This window comes from Salvelinus sp. IW2-2015, unplaced genomic scaffold (assembly GCF_002910315.2).
Source record: "Salvelinus sp. IW2-2015 unplaced genomic scaffold, ASM291031v2 Un_scaffold1717, whole genome shotgun sequence".
Taxonomy (NCBI): Eukaryota; Metazoa; Chordata; class Actinopteri; order Salmoniformes; family Salmonidae; genus Salvelinus; species Salvelinus sp. IW2-2015.
The window spans coordinates 78,684-91,809 of NW_019943105.1; positions in this window are offsets into that span (position 1 = coordinate 78,684).

Below are 13,126 nucleotides of genomic sequence, written 5' to 3' on the forward strand. Positions count from 1 at the left end.
TCTAGGAGACAGAACGCGTTTCCTTCCTGAGCGGTATGACGGGTGCGTGGTCCCATGGTGTTTATACTTGCATACTATTGTTTGTATAGATGAATGTGGTACCTTCCGGCATTTGGAAATTGCTCCCAAGAATGAACCAGACTTGTGGAGGTCTACAATTTTGTCAAGCAAATAGGCACTGAGTTTGAAGGTAGGCCTTGAAATACATCCACAGGTACACCTCCAATTGACTCAATTATGTCAATTAGCCTATCAGAAGCTTCTAAAACCATGACATCATTTTCCGGAATTTTCCAAGCGGTTTAAAGGCACAGTCAACTTAGTGTATGTAAACTTCTGACCTACTGGAATTGTGATACAGTGAATTATAAGTGACATAATCTGTCTGTAAACAATCGTTGGAAAAATTACTTATGTCATGCAAAAAGTAGATTTCCTAACCGACTTGCCAAAACTATAGTTTGTTAAGAAGAAATTTGTGGAGTGGTTGAAAAAACAAGTTTTAATGACTCCAACCTAAGTGTATGTAAACTTCCGATTTTAACTRTATGTAAATGTGATATTTCAGTTGTTTTTTGTTTTTTTGCAAACACTCATCTAACAGGACTGGGTATAGACAGAAGGCTACATGTACAATCATTATAATACTGTAGCATAAGGAGGACATCACCTAGCCACCTTATCCAGAGGTTTGGTCCTAATGGCTAAGATGTTGGACTTTCCAACACAGTGGTAAGGTTGGAGTCCCTGTTGGGACTACTTCCTGAATTTGCTGCAGTATCATGACATAGGTATAGCATATCACATCATAAGGAAAAGGAGACAACTACATATGTATATGGCTCTGAAGGAAAATAAGATTTGTGACAAAGATGGTTTGCCGAGAAGAGGCAGTGAAATGTGTGTGGTAGTGAAAGGGTTAAGGATGGGCATTCCACAACAGGCTTCAGGCCAGGCAGCCAATCAGCTTGCAGGACAGGTCTTCTAGAGCCCTGATTGGCTGCTGGGCGGCCATTGTCCTGACGATGGGAATCTGGTCCTGTCTGTGTGGTCTGTATCCAGGCGCTGGGGAAGTATGCTTCTGGAGCAGTGACAGAGAGAAACACTGCACAACACTCTCTCTCTGTCTGTGAGTCTCTCTATAGCTCTCTCTCTCTCTCTCTCTCTCTCTCTGTCTGTGAGTCTCTCTATAGCTTCTCTCTCTCTCTCTGTCTGTGAGTCTCTCTATAGCTCTCTCTCTCTCTCTCTCGTCTGTGTCTGTGAGTCTCTCTATAGCTCTCTCTCTCTCTCTGTCTGTGAGTCAATTCAATTCAATTCAATTCAAGGGGCTTTTTATTGCATGGGAAAACATGTGTTAACATTGCCAAAGCAATGTGAGGTAGATATTATACAAAAGTGAAATAAACAATACAAATTAAACAGTAAACATACACATACAGAAGTTTCAAAACAATAAAAGACATTACAAATGTTATATTATATATATACAGTGTTGTAACAATGTACAAATAGTTAAAGCACACAAGTTAAATAAATAAGCATAAGCATAAATATGGGTTGTATTTTACAATGGTGTTTGTTTTTCACTGGTTGCCCTTTTCTGTGTGGCAACAGGTCACAAATCTTGCTGTGCTGTGATGGCACACTGTGGAATTTTCTCCAGTAGATATGGAGTTTTATCAAATTGGATTTGTTTTCAAATTCTTGTGGGATCTGTGGTAATCTGAGGGAATATGTTCTCTCTAATATGGTCATACATTGGGCAGGAGGTTAGGAAGTGCAGCTCAGTTTCCACCCTCATTTTTGTGGGCAGTGTGCACATAGCCTGTCTTCTCTTGAGAGCCATGTCTGCCTACGGCGGCCTTTTTCATGCAAGGCATTGCTCACTGAGTCTGTACATAGTCAAAGCTTTCTTAAGTTTGGGGTCAGTCACAGTGGTCAGGTATTCTGCCACTGTGTACTCTCTGTTTAGGGCCAATAGCATCTTCTAGTTTGCTGCTGTTTTTTTTGTTAATTCTTTCCAATGTGTCAAGTAATTATCTTTTTGTTTTCTCATGATTTGGTTGGGTCTCTCTATAGCTCTCACTCTCTCTGTCTGTGAGTCTCTCTATAGCTGTCTGTGAGTCTCTCTATAGCTCTCTCTCTCTCTCTGTCTGTGAGTCTCTCTATAGCTCTCTCTCTGTCTGTGAGTCTTTCTATAGCTCTCTCTCTGTCTGTGAGTCTCTCTATAGCTCTCTCTCTCTCTGTCTGTGTCTCTCTCACTCTGTGTGTATCTCTCTCTCTCTCTCACACACAAACACACACACACACACACAAAACAGTTTAGTTGGTCAGTTAGTGTTCACAAACCTCCAGGGTCCATAATCACAAACCAGGACCATGGGCTGTGTTGGCAAACAGGGAGATTCGCCCTGGTCTGCCCCTGTCTCTGTGCGCATCCTAAAATGGCATCCCATTCCCAAAGGGTTCTGGTCAAAAGTAGTGCACTATATAGGGAATAAGGTGCCATATGGGATGCAACCCGGTCTCCTCCAGCATTTCCTGCCCTCCAGCTCTGGGTTTCTCCCTCCCTGAGGAGAGTGCTTATGATGGTTCTCCCTCCTGCTCTCGAATGCTCTGCTCTCTCTCTCGCTCTCTGTGACGTTGCTGCTGCTTCCAAGCACGAATGTAATTACACTAGTGGCCACAGGAGGGTGCTCATTGCTCAATGCTAAGGCCTACACGAACAAATCCTGTCACTGCTGCCATTCAACAGGTGCAAGATGTGGCTGTTTTTTCCCCCCAACTTAAAATCTAAGACTTATAAATTATTCTCTTGTTTTTTCAACCATGACTTTAGTATGACGATTTCAGAGTTGAGTATGTTATTCTGCTTTGTGTCACTTCTCCAATTAAGTAAGAATGTGCTGCAGCATGTGACTCACAGGAGGTTGGTGGCACCTTAACTGGGGAGGATGGGCTCGTGGTAAGGGCTGGAGCTGAATCGGTGGAATGTTATCAAACACGTGGTTTCTGTGTGTTTGTTGCCATTCCATTCGCTCCGTTCCGACCATTATTATGAGCCGTCCTTAGATGTAGTCACTTTTGAGGATACAAATATGAAATATGTATTTCCTATTCAACAAAATTGGATTAATAAGTAGAGTAGTGGAGGTATACAATTTATCAATTATGTAGCACAATAGAGAAATCATGCACTAAGTTGCCTGCACAAAACACATGAAATATACTGAAAAAAAACAAAAAACGCAACACGCAACAATTTTACACAGTTACAGTTCATATAAGAAAATCTGTCAATGTAAATAAATTCATTAGGCCCTGATCTATATGGACTTCACATGACTGGGCAGGGGCACACCCATGGTTGGGCCTGGGCCCACCCAACCAATAAGAATAATTTTTTCTCCACAAAAGGGCTTTATTACAGACAGAAATACTCCTCAGTTTCATCAGCTGTCCGGGTGGCTTGTCTTAGACGATTCCGCAGGTGAAGAAGCTGGATGTGGAGGCTGGTGTGGTTACGTGGTGTGCAGTTGTGAGTGTAGTTGTACGTACTGCCAAATTCTCTAAAACGATGTTGGAGGCGGCTTATTGTAGAGAAATTAACATTAAATTCTCTGGCAACAGCTCTGGTGAACATTCCTGCAGTCAGCATGCCAATTGTACACTCCCTCAAAACATCTGTGGTATTGTGTTGTGTGACCCTTTTATTGTCCCCAGCACAAGGTGCACCTGTGTAATGATCATGCTGTTTAATCGGCTTCTAAAAAGGAGAAATGCTCACTAACATGGATGTACACTAATTTGTGCACAGAATTGGAGAGAAATATATTTAGTGTGTCTGGGATCTTTTATTTCAGCTCTCATGAAACCAACATTTTACTTGTTGGTTTATATTTTTGTTCAGTATATATATTAAACATGCATGCCTCACACATAGCCTGGTTTGACCGGAATATCACCTGCAGACAGCAAGAGTGCACAGCTCTCAACTGCTTTTGTCATGGAGCAACTAACAGAAGAATGACATCGTTAGCCGGTAGGGTAGGAAAGACATTTCAATTTATGATATCTACCAGTAACATGCCAACTAAGTCAACCATGGGTATGCGAACCAGGTATTGAAAATGTTTGGTCCGAAGTGTTGGTTAGTAAGCTATTTGTGATGCGCAATTATCATAATGGGCTGTTTGTATTAGGGGCGTTGGCATGGGGCCCAACCAATCAGATTGTTGTGGACTTAGAATAGACACATATTTGATGTTCTATTGAAGAAAAAGTCTTGATTTTGAGAGTGCAAATTCAACAACAAAACATGTATAGAATTTTGTACACTTTTCTTTGGTGGGTGGGCTGTTTGGGAACTTTTGGGGCAAATTTGATTGTCGTTGTAGAGTACACACGATTTTGTGTGACTCAATAGGTAAAAATTMCTTGTGCATTTCAGGTAAAATAACAACCCAATGTTTATATCCCAGGACAAATTAGCTAGCTAGCAAACAAGCTAGCTAAATGTCCATGAATGTTTAATGTGTTTCGACCTGTCCCCAAATGAATATAGTTGGTTTAGCAGTTCATTTTGATATTTCAACCTGCGTGTCCTGATCGAGTCTGGTGTGGATGGACAAAATCAACATGYGTGCGAGCCAGGTGTAGTCCGCATGTTGGCTGCAGACGGGCCAGCAGTTGCCCCAGCTCACCAGGGACTGCCCTGCGCAATAAATATCAGCACAGATTAAACTTCACTCAACTTTCTAGAGCATTGGTCACCAACCGGTTGTTCGCGATCGACTGGTTGATCTCCAAGGCATTCCTAATCGATCGCCAAACATTTCTGTAAAAAATCCAACAATAAAACCTTGTGTTCCTATTTTTTCTTTTGTGGTAGGTGCACCCGATTCAGCTGTAGGCGGACCCTCAGTCACATGTAATGTGTCTGAAAGTCCAAACTATGCCTTCCGGGCGTGCCCGGAGAGCAAATCAAGTGCACTATAGGCCAATCGGATGGCTCATATTACTGTGTCTGCAGTAAGGTGCAGGCATAAAAGAAAGCTACAGCAAAGTTGATACTGTGAGATTTCAAAACATTTAAAACCATGACTAGATAGAGACTGTCAGCGAATACAGCAAAAAGCTGCTGTTTTTATGATTTCTTACTCAGCACTGTCAACACTTTTATAAGCCATAAAATGCACGTTCTTCCTATTTCCACTCAGCGCTACAACAAGCAGTGCAGCAGTAATTAATGAGTAAAGTGTATCTATAGGCTTGAGTTGTTATTATTAGCAGCTTGGGTCTATTTAATATCAAGGAATATTTCACTTTCTCTGTTCATGGGAGTAACAACGTGAATTTGTGCATGAGCAGGAAATAATGCGGTGCGACTCGAGTTTCGCCATCAGCTGGAAGACGGTGTCCCTTTTTGGTCAGTGTCAGTGGAGGAAAGGGAGAGCGAAGGGATGTTGAGAGACTGACCCTCAGTCTGCTGCTCTCTCCCTCCGCTGAGACTGACCCTCAGTCTGCTGCTCTCTCCCTCCGCTGAGACGGACCCTCAGTCTGCTGCTCTCTCCCTCCGCTGAGACGGACCCTCAGTCTGCTGCTCTCTCCCTCCGCTGAGACGGGACCCTCAGTCTGCTGCTCTCTCCCTCCGCTGAGACGGACCCTCAGTCTGCTGCTCTCTCCCTCGCCTGAGACTGACCCTCAGTCTGCTGCTCTCTCCCTCTGCTGAGACTGACCCTCAGTCTGCTGCTCTCTCCCTCTGCTGAGAACTCGCCTCTCAGATCCTGCTGCTCTCTCCTCTGCTGAGACGACCCTCAGTCTGCTGCTCTCTCCCTCTGCTGAGACTGACCCTCAGTCTGCTGCTCTCTCCCTCTGCTGAGACGGACCCTCAGTCTGCTGCTCTCTCCCTCTGCTGAGACGGACCCTCAGTCTGCTGCTCTCTCCCTCCGCTGAGACGGACCCTCAGTCTGCTGCTCTCTCCCACCGCTGACCATCAGATGCAGGCACCATCAGCCCAATAAAATAAAAATAAAAGTAAATTATTTAAATGTATGCTCACAAGTAATACAACGATGGATCTATCACCGGTATGTTCATATAGCCTACCGCAAACTTTTAAATATATATATTTTTAAATGGGTCAAGCAAATTTGCAGTGATAATGTATTGGGCCTATAGCCTACTGCACAAACCTCATTGCTACAGTACTGTTTTTAATTGGTTAATGTTGCATAGGCTTACATTTTGTTGACTCAAAAAGTGATCTTGACTCAGATAACAGAACTCTAGAACAGTGGCCATGCTGTTAACACTATCAACATTTCCCTTTAATGTGGCAATTGTGATCGAATCAACGCAATATTAGCCACAATCAATGCAACATAACGAAACAAAAACTATGCAAGAGATTTTGTTGTAGGCAGAACACATCGAACTAGGATTCTATTGCATTGACACGCATGACTCAGCCCGCACTCTATAGACCTGTGCAGCATAAACAATCAGAGCTGGAGTAGGTCTATATGCAAATACACCATTGCCATATATGGATCTGTGCCATTCACTTTGAACTGGACTGTGTATACAACACGTGCGGTTGTGAGCAGATGCGCTTGTTTTGAGATCAAAGCGAGAGCTGCATGTATCCACGTGTGTACATTTCATTCATATCCTTTGCTAGTTAGTGAGTTATTAGCTCAGTTACAGATCATTTGTTGTCAGCAATAGGTGAGTGATTGCTTCCGACAAGAGTGCACATTTCTAGACATCTTTGAAAAGCAAGTTAGGTAGAGCTTTTTTTTTGTCTTAAAGGGGCAGTGTTGTATTTTGAGACAGGTTTGAATAAGCTTAGTAGCCAGTGGGTAGCATAATTTGACTGATTCTGTTGTAAAGTTTTTTGTTGTTGCACCAAACACTTTTAGTCATCTTGTCTGATGGACAAGTGGATAAAGTGGTTTTAATGTCAAGCCCTGCATGTTTCTTTCAAAAGTCTCATGGAATGTAGTCCTACATTGAACACCACACATTGGCTGCTACTGTAGGCTGAATGATAAAACAGCTATTTCCATGTTAAAATGTTATGGGATGCATTTGCGCCATTGTTTTTGATGGTACGCCACTCTGGTAGGCCTTATTTATGATCTATTAGCCACAGTAGCCTACTTGGCCTCATAAAAACTTCTTCTTAATAGGGGGCGCTGTTTTCACTTTTTTCACAAAAAATCGTGCCCAAATTAAACGGCCTCGTACTCTGTTCTAGATCATACAATATGCATAATATTACTATTGGGTAGAAAACACTCTGAAGTTTCTAAAACGGTTTGAATTATATCTGTGAGTAAAACAGAACTCATTTGGCAGCAAACTTCCAGACAGGAAGTGAAAATTCTGAAAATGGGGCTCTGTATCAGGGCCTGCCTATTCAACTGGCTTATATTTATGGATCTGTATGCACTTCATACGCCTTCCACTAGATGTCAACAGGCAGTAGAAGGTTGAATAATGGGGTGTCTAGCTTGATGTGAGGCCGAATGAGAGCTTTTGGAGTGACAGGTCCGCTCTTTTGTCAGTTTTCAACTGCGCACAGGGGAACTCCACATGGTCTTCTGAAATGTGTTACGTATACACGACGAAATGCTCCGGCTCTGATTTTATTGGATACATATGAGAAAAACATCATAAAGTAAGATTTTTCAACCGAGTTTGACCAGTTTATTCAACGTTTATTGGGACTTTTGGAATTTTTCGTTCCAGGCGCAACGATTTCTTGGACATGTGCCCACCACATGGCTAGCCAAAGTTGCTAATTCGACAGAAGAAATGGACATTCTAAAACCAAAACAACGATTTATTCTGGAACTAGGACTCCTTGCACAACATTCTGATGGAAGATCATCAAAAGTAAGAGAATATTTATGATGTTATTTCGTATTTTTGTGTTTTATGTTGGCTTCAACAAGGCGGAGAATTGTAGGGCGCTGTCTCACAATATTGCATGCTGTATGTTGTACTAAAGTTATTTTAAAAAATCTAACATTAAGAACCAGTGTATCTTTCATTTGCTGTACAACATGTATTTTTTAGTAAAGTTTATGATGAGTTCTTTGGTTAGATTAGGTGACTGTCCAAAATATCTCCGGACAATTTGGTGCATTGTGGCTACGTATTCACAATGTAAAACCACGATTTGTAGCTCTAAATATGCACATTTTCGAACAAAACATAAATGTATTGTATAACATGATGTTATAAGACTGTCATCTGATGAAGTTGTCCAAAGGTTAGTGATTAATTTTATCTCTATTTCTGGGTTTTGTGAAAGCTATGTTGGCGGTGAATAAATGGCGTTGTGTGTTTGGCTATTGTGGTGAGCTAATATAAATATATATTGTGTTTTCGCTGTAAAACACTTTTTAAAAAATCGGAAATATTGGCTGGATTCACAAGATGTTTATCTTTCATTTGCTGTAGACCATGTATTTTTCATAAATGTTTTATGATGAGTATTTATGTATTTCACGTTGCTCTCTGTAATTATTATGGCTGTTTTGGTGCTATTTGTGATGGTGGCTGCAATGTAAAACTACGATTTATACCTCAAATATGCACATTTTCGAACAAAACATAAATGTATTGTATAACATGATGTTATAAGACTGTCATCTGATGAAGTTGTTCAAGGTTAGTGATTAATTTTATCTCTATTTGTGGGTTTTGTGAAAGCTACCTATGCGGTGGAAACATGGCGTTGTGTGTTTGGCTATTGTGGTGAGCTAATATAAATATATATTGTGTTTTCGCTGTAAAACATTTTAAAAATCGGAAATGAATGCTGGATTCACAAGATGTTTATCTTTCATTTGCTGTATTGGACTTGTGATTTCATGAAATTATATTATATGATATCCCTGTCGCGTTAGGCTAGGCTATGCTAGTCAGCTTTTTTGATGAGGAGGATCCCGGATCCGGGAGGGAGACTCGTTAGAGGTTAAAACTGTACCGAAAAGTGGGTACAGCCTCAGTGTTCACAGTAAACGTGAGTTTTGTGCTCTGCAGACCTGAACTTTTCTCAGTGCCTAAATTCTTTTTAGGGAACATTGGTTGTCTGTCTGTTCTGGAGCGTCACCTTTTTTATTTTACCTTTATTTAACCAGGTAGGCYAGTTGAGAACAAGTTCTCATTTACAACTGCGACCTGGCCWAGATAAAGCAAAGCAGTGCGACACATACAACAACACAGAGTTACACATGGAATAAACAAGCATACAGTCAATAATACAGTAGAAAAACAAGTCTATATACARTGTGTGCAAATGAGGGGAGGTAAGGCAATGAATAGGCCATGGTGGCAAAGTAAATACAAAATAACAATTAAACACTGGAATGGTAGATGAATGTGAAAAGTAGAAATACTGGGGTGCAAAGGAGCAAGACAAATAAATACAGTAGGGGATGAGGTAGTTGTTTGGGCTATTTACAGATGGGCTATGTACAGGTGCAGTGATCTGTGAGCTGCTCTGACAGCTGGTGCTTCAAGCTAGTGAGGGAGATAAGTGCCTCCAGTTTCAGTGATTTCTGTAGTTCCTTCCAGTCATTGGCAGCAGAGAACTGGAAGGAGAGGTGGCCAAAGGAGGAATTGGCTTTGGGGGTGACCAGTGAGATGTACCTGCTGGAGCGCGTGCTATGGGTGGGTGCTGCTATGGTGACCAGCGAGCTGAKATAAGCTGGGGCTTTACCTAGCAGGGTCTTGTAGATGACCTGGAGCCAATGGGTTTGGCGACGAGTATGAAGCGAGGGCCAGCCAACTAGAGCGTACAGGTCGCAGTGGTGGGTAGTATATGGGGCTTGGTGACAAAACGGATGACACTGTGATAGACTACTCAACAAATTGGATGCAGAGTGTTGGAGGCTATTTTGTAAATGACATCGCCGAAGTCGAGGATCGGTAGCATGGTCAGTTTTACGAGGGCATGTTTAGCAGCATGAGTGAAGGATGCTTTGTTGCGAAATAGGAAGCCGATTCTAGATTTAATTTTGGATTGGAGATGTTTAATGTGAGTCTGGGAGGAGAGTTCACAGTCTAACCAGACACCTAGGTATTTGTAGTTGTCCACATATTCTAAGTCAGAACCGTCCAGAGTAGTGATGCTGGACGGGCAGGCAGGTAAGGGCAGCGATCGGTTGAAGAGCATGCATTTAGTTTTACTTGTATTTAATAGCAGTTGGAGGCCATGGAAGGAGAGTTGTATGGCATTGAAGCTCGTCTGGAGGGTAGTTAACACAGTGTCCAAAGAAGGGCCAGAAGTATACAGAATGGTGAGCGACATCATTGATGTATACAGAGAAGAGAGTCAGCCCAAGAATTGAACCCTGTGGCACCCCCATAGAGACTGCCAGAGGCCCGGACAACAGGCCCTCCGATTTGACACACTGAACTCTATCAGAGAAGTAGTTGGTGAACCAGGGTTTATAGCTATCCCCCTCTCTGCCTTATCATCAAGCTGTCCCCCAGGCCTATGCCTTATCAAGCTGTCCCCCAGGCCTTATCAAGCTGTCCCCCCCTAGGCCTATGCCTTATCATCAAGCTGTCCCTCCCTAGGCCTATGACTTATCATCAAGCTGTCCCTCCCTAGGCCTATGCCTTATCATAAAGCTCTCCCTCCCTATGCCTTATCATCAAGCTGGCCCCCCCTATGCCTATGCCTTATCATCAAGCTGTCCCCCAGGCCTATGCCTTATCATCAAGCTGTCCCTCCCTAGGCCTTATCATCAAGCTGTCCCTCCATAGGCCTTATCATCAAGCTGTCCCTCCCTAGGCCTATGCCTTATCATCAAGCTGTCCCCCTAGGCCTATGCCTTATCATCAAGCTGTCCCCCCCTAGCCTATGCTTATCTCAAGCTGTCCCTCCTAGGCCTATGCCTTATCACAAGCTGTCCCTCCTAGGCCTATGCCTTATCATCAAGCTGTCCCTCCCTAGGCCTATGCTTATCATCAAGTTGTCCTCCCTAGGCTATGCCTTATCATCAAGCTGTCCCTCCCTAGGCCTATGCCTTATCATCAAGCTGTCCCTCCCTAGGCATATGCCTTATCATCAAGCTGTCCCCTCTAGGCCTATGCCTTATCATCAAGCTGTCCCTCCCTAGGCCTATGCCTTATCATCAAGCTGTCCCTCCCTAGGCCTTATCATCAAGCTGTCCCCCCTATGCCTTATCATCAAGCTGTCCCCCTATGCCTAATTATCAAGCTGTCCCTCCCTAGGCCTATGCCTTATCAAGCTGTCCCTCCCTAGGCCTATGCCTTATCATCAAGCTGTCCCTCCCTAGCCCTATGCCTTATCATCAAGCTGTCCCCCCTATGCCTTATCATCAAGCTGTCCCCCTATGCTTATCATCAAGCTGTCCCTCCTAGGCCTATGCCTATCATCAAGCTGTCCCTCCCTAGGCCTATGCCTTATCATCAAGCTGTCCCCCTATGCCTTATCATCAAGCTTCCCCCCTATGCCTAATTATCAAGCTGTCCCTCCCGAGGCCTATGCCTTATTTACATTTACATTTAAGTCATTTAGCAGACGCTCTTATCCAGAGCGACTTACAAATTGGTGCATTCACCTTATGATATCCAGTGGAACAACCACTTTACAATAGTGCATCTAACTCTTTTAGGGGGGGGGGGTTAGAGGGATTACTTTATCCTATCCTAGGTATTCCTTAAAGAGGTGGGGTTTCAGGTGTCTCCGAAGGTGGTGATTGACTCCGCTGACCTGGCGTCGTGAGGGAGTTTGTTCCACCATTGGGGTGCCATAGCAGCGAACAGTTTTGACTTTCATCAAGCTGTCCCTCCCTAGGCCTTATCATCAAGCTGTCCCCTCCTAGGCCTCTGCCTTATCATCAAGCTGTCCCTCCCTAGGCCTTATTCAAAGCTGTCCCTCCCTAGGCCTCTGCCTTATCATCAAGCTGTCCCTCCCTAGGCCTATGCCTTATCATCAAGCTGTCCCTCCCTAGGCCTTATCATCAAGCTGTCCCTCCCTAGGCCTCTGCCTTATCATCAAGCTGTCCCTCCCTAGGCCTATGCCTTATCATCAAGCTGTCCCTCCCTAGGCCTTATCATCAAGCGGCCCCCCCCCTATGCCTTATCAAACTGTCCCCCTATGCCTTATCATCAAGCTGTCCCTCCTAGGCCTATGCCTTATCATCAAGCTGTCCTCCCTAGGCCTATGCCTTATCATCAAACTGCCCCCCCTAGGCCTTATCATCAAGCTGTCCCTCCCTGCCTATGCTTCTCATCAAACTGTCCCCCCTAGGCCTTATCATCAAGCTGTTCCTACGTTATCATCATGTCCCTAGGCCTTATCATCAAGCTGTCCCTCCCTAGGCCTATACCTTATCATCAAACTGTCCCCACTAGGCCTTATCATCAAGCTGTCCCTCCAAGGCCTATGCCTTATCATCAAGCTGTCCCTCCCTAGGCCTTATCATCAAGCTCTCCTCCCTATGCCTTATCATCAAGCTGTCCCTCCCTATCCTTTCAAGCTGTCCCTCCCTATGCCTTATCATCAAGCTGTCCCTCCCTAGGCCTATGCCTTATCATCAAGCTGTCCCTCCCTATGCCTTATCATCAAACTGTCCCCCTATGCCTTATCATCAAACTGTCCCCCTATGCCTTATCATCAAGCTGCCCCCCCCCCCCTCCAAATACACCTCTGCTGTTTTCAACCAAGATCTCAGCGATCACTGCCTCATTGCCTGCATCCGTAATGGGTCTGCGGTCAAACGACCACCCCTCATCACTGTCAAACGCTCCCTGAAACACTTCAGTGAGCAGGCCTTCTCATCGACCTGGCCCGTGTATCCTGGAAGGATATTGACCTCATCCCGTCAGTAGAGGATCCCTGGTTATTCTCTAAAAATGCCTTACTCACCATCTTAAATAAGCATGCCCATTCAAGAAATTTAGAACCAGGAACAGATATAGCCCTTGGGTCTCTCCAGACCTGACTGCCCTTGACCAGCACAAAAACATCCTGTGGCGTTCTGCATTAGCATCGAACAGCCCCCGTGATATGCAACTTTTCAGGGAAGTTAGGAACCAATATACACAGGCAGTTAGGAAAGCAAAGGCTAGCTTT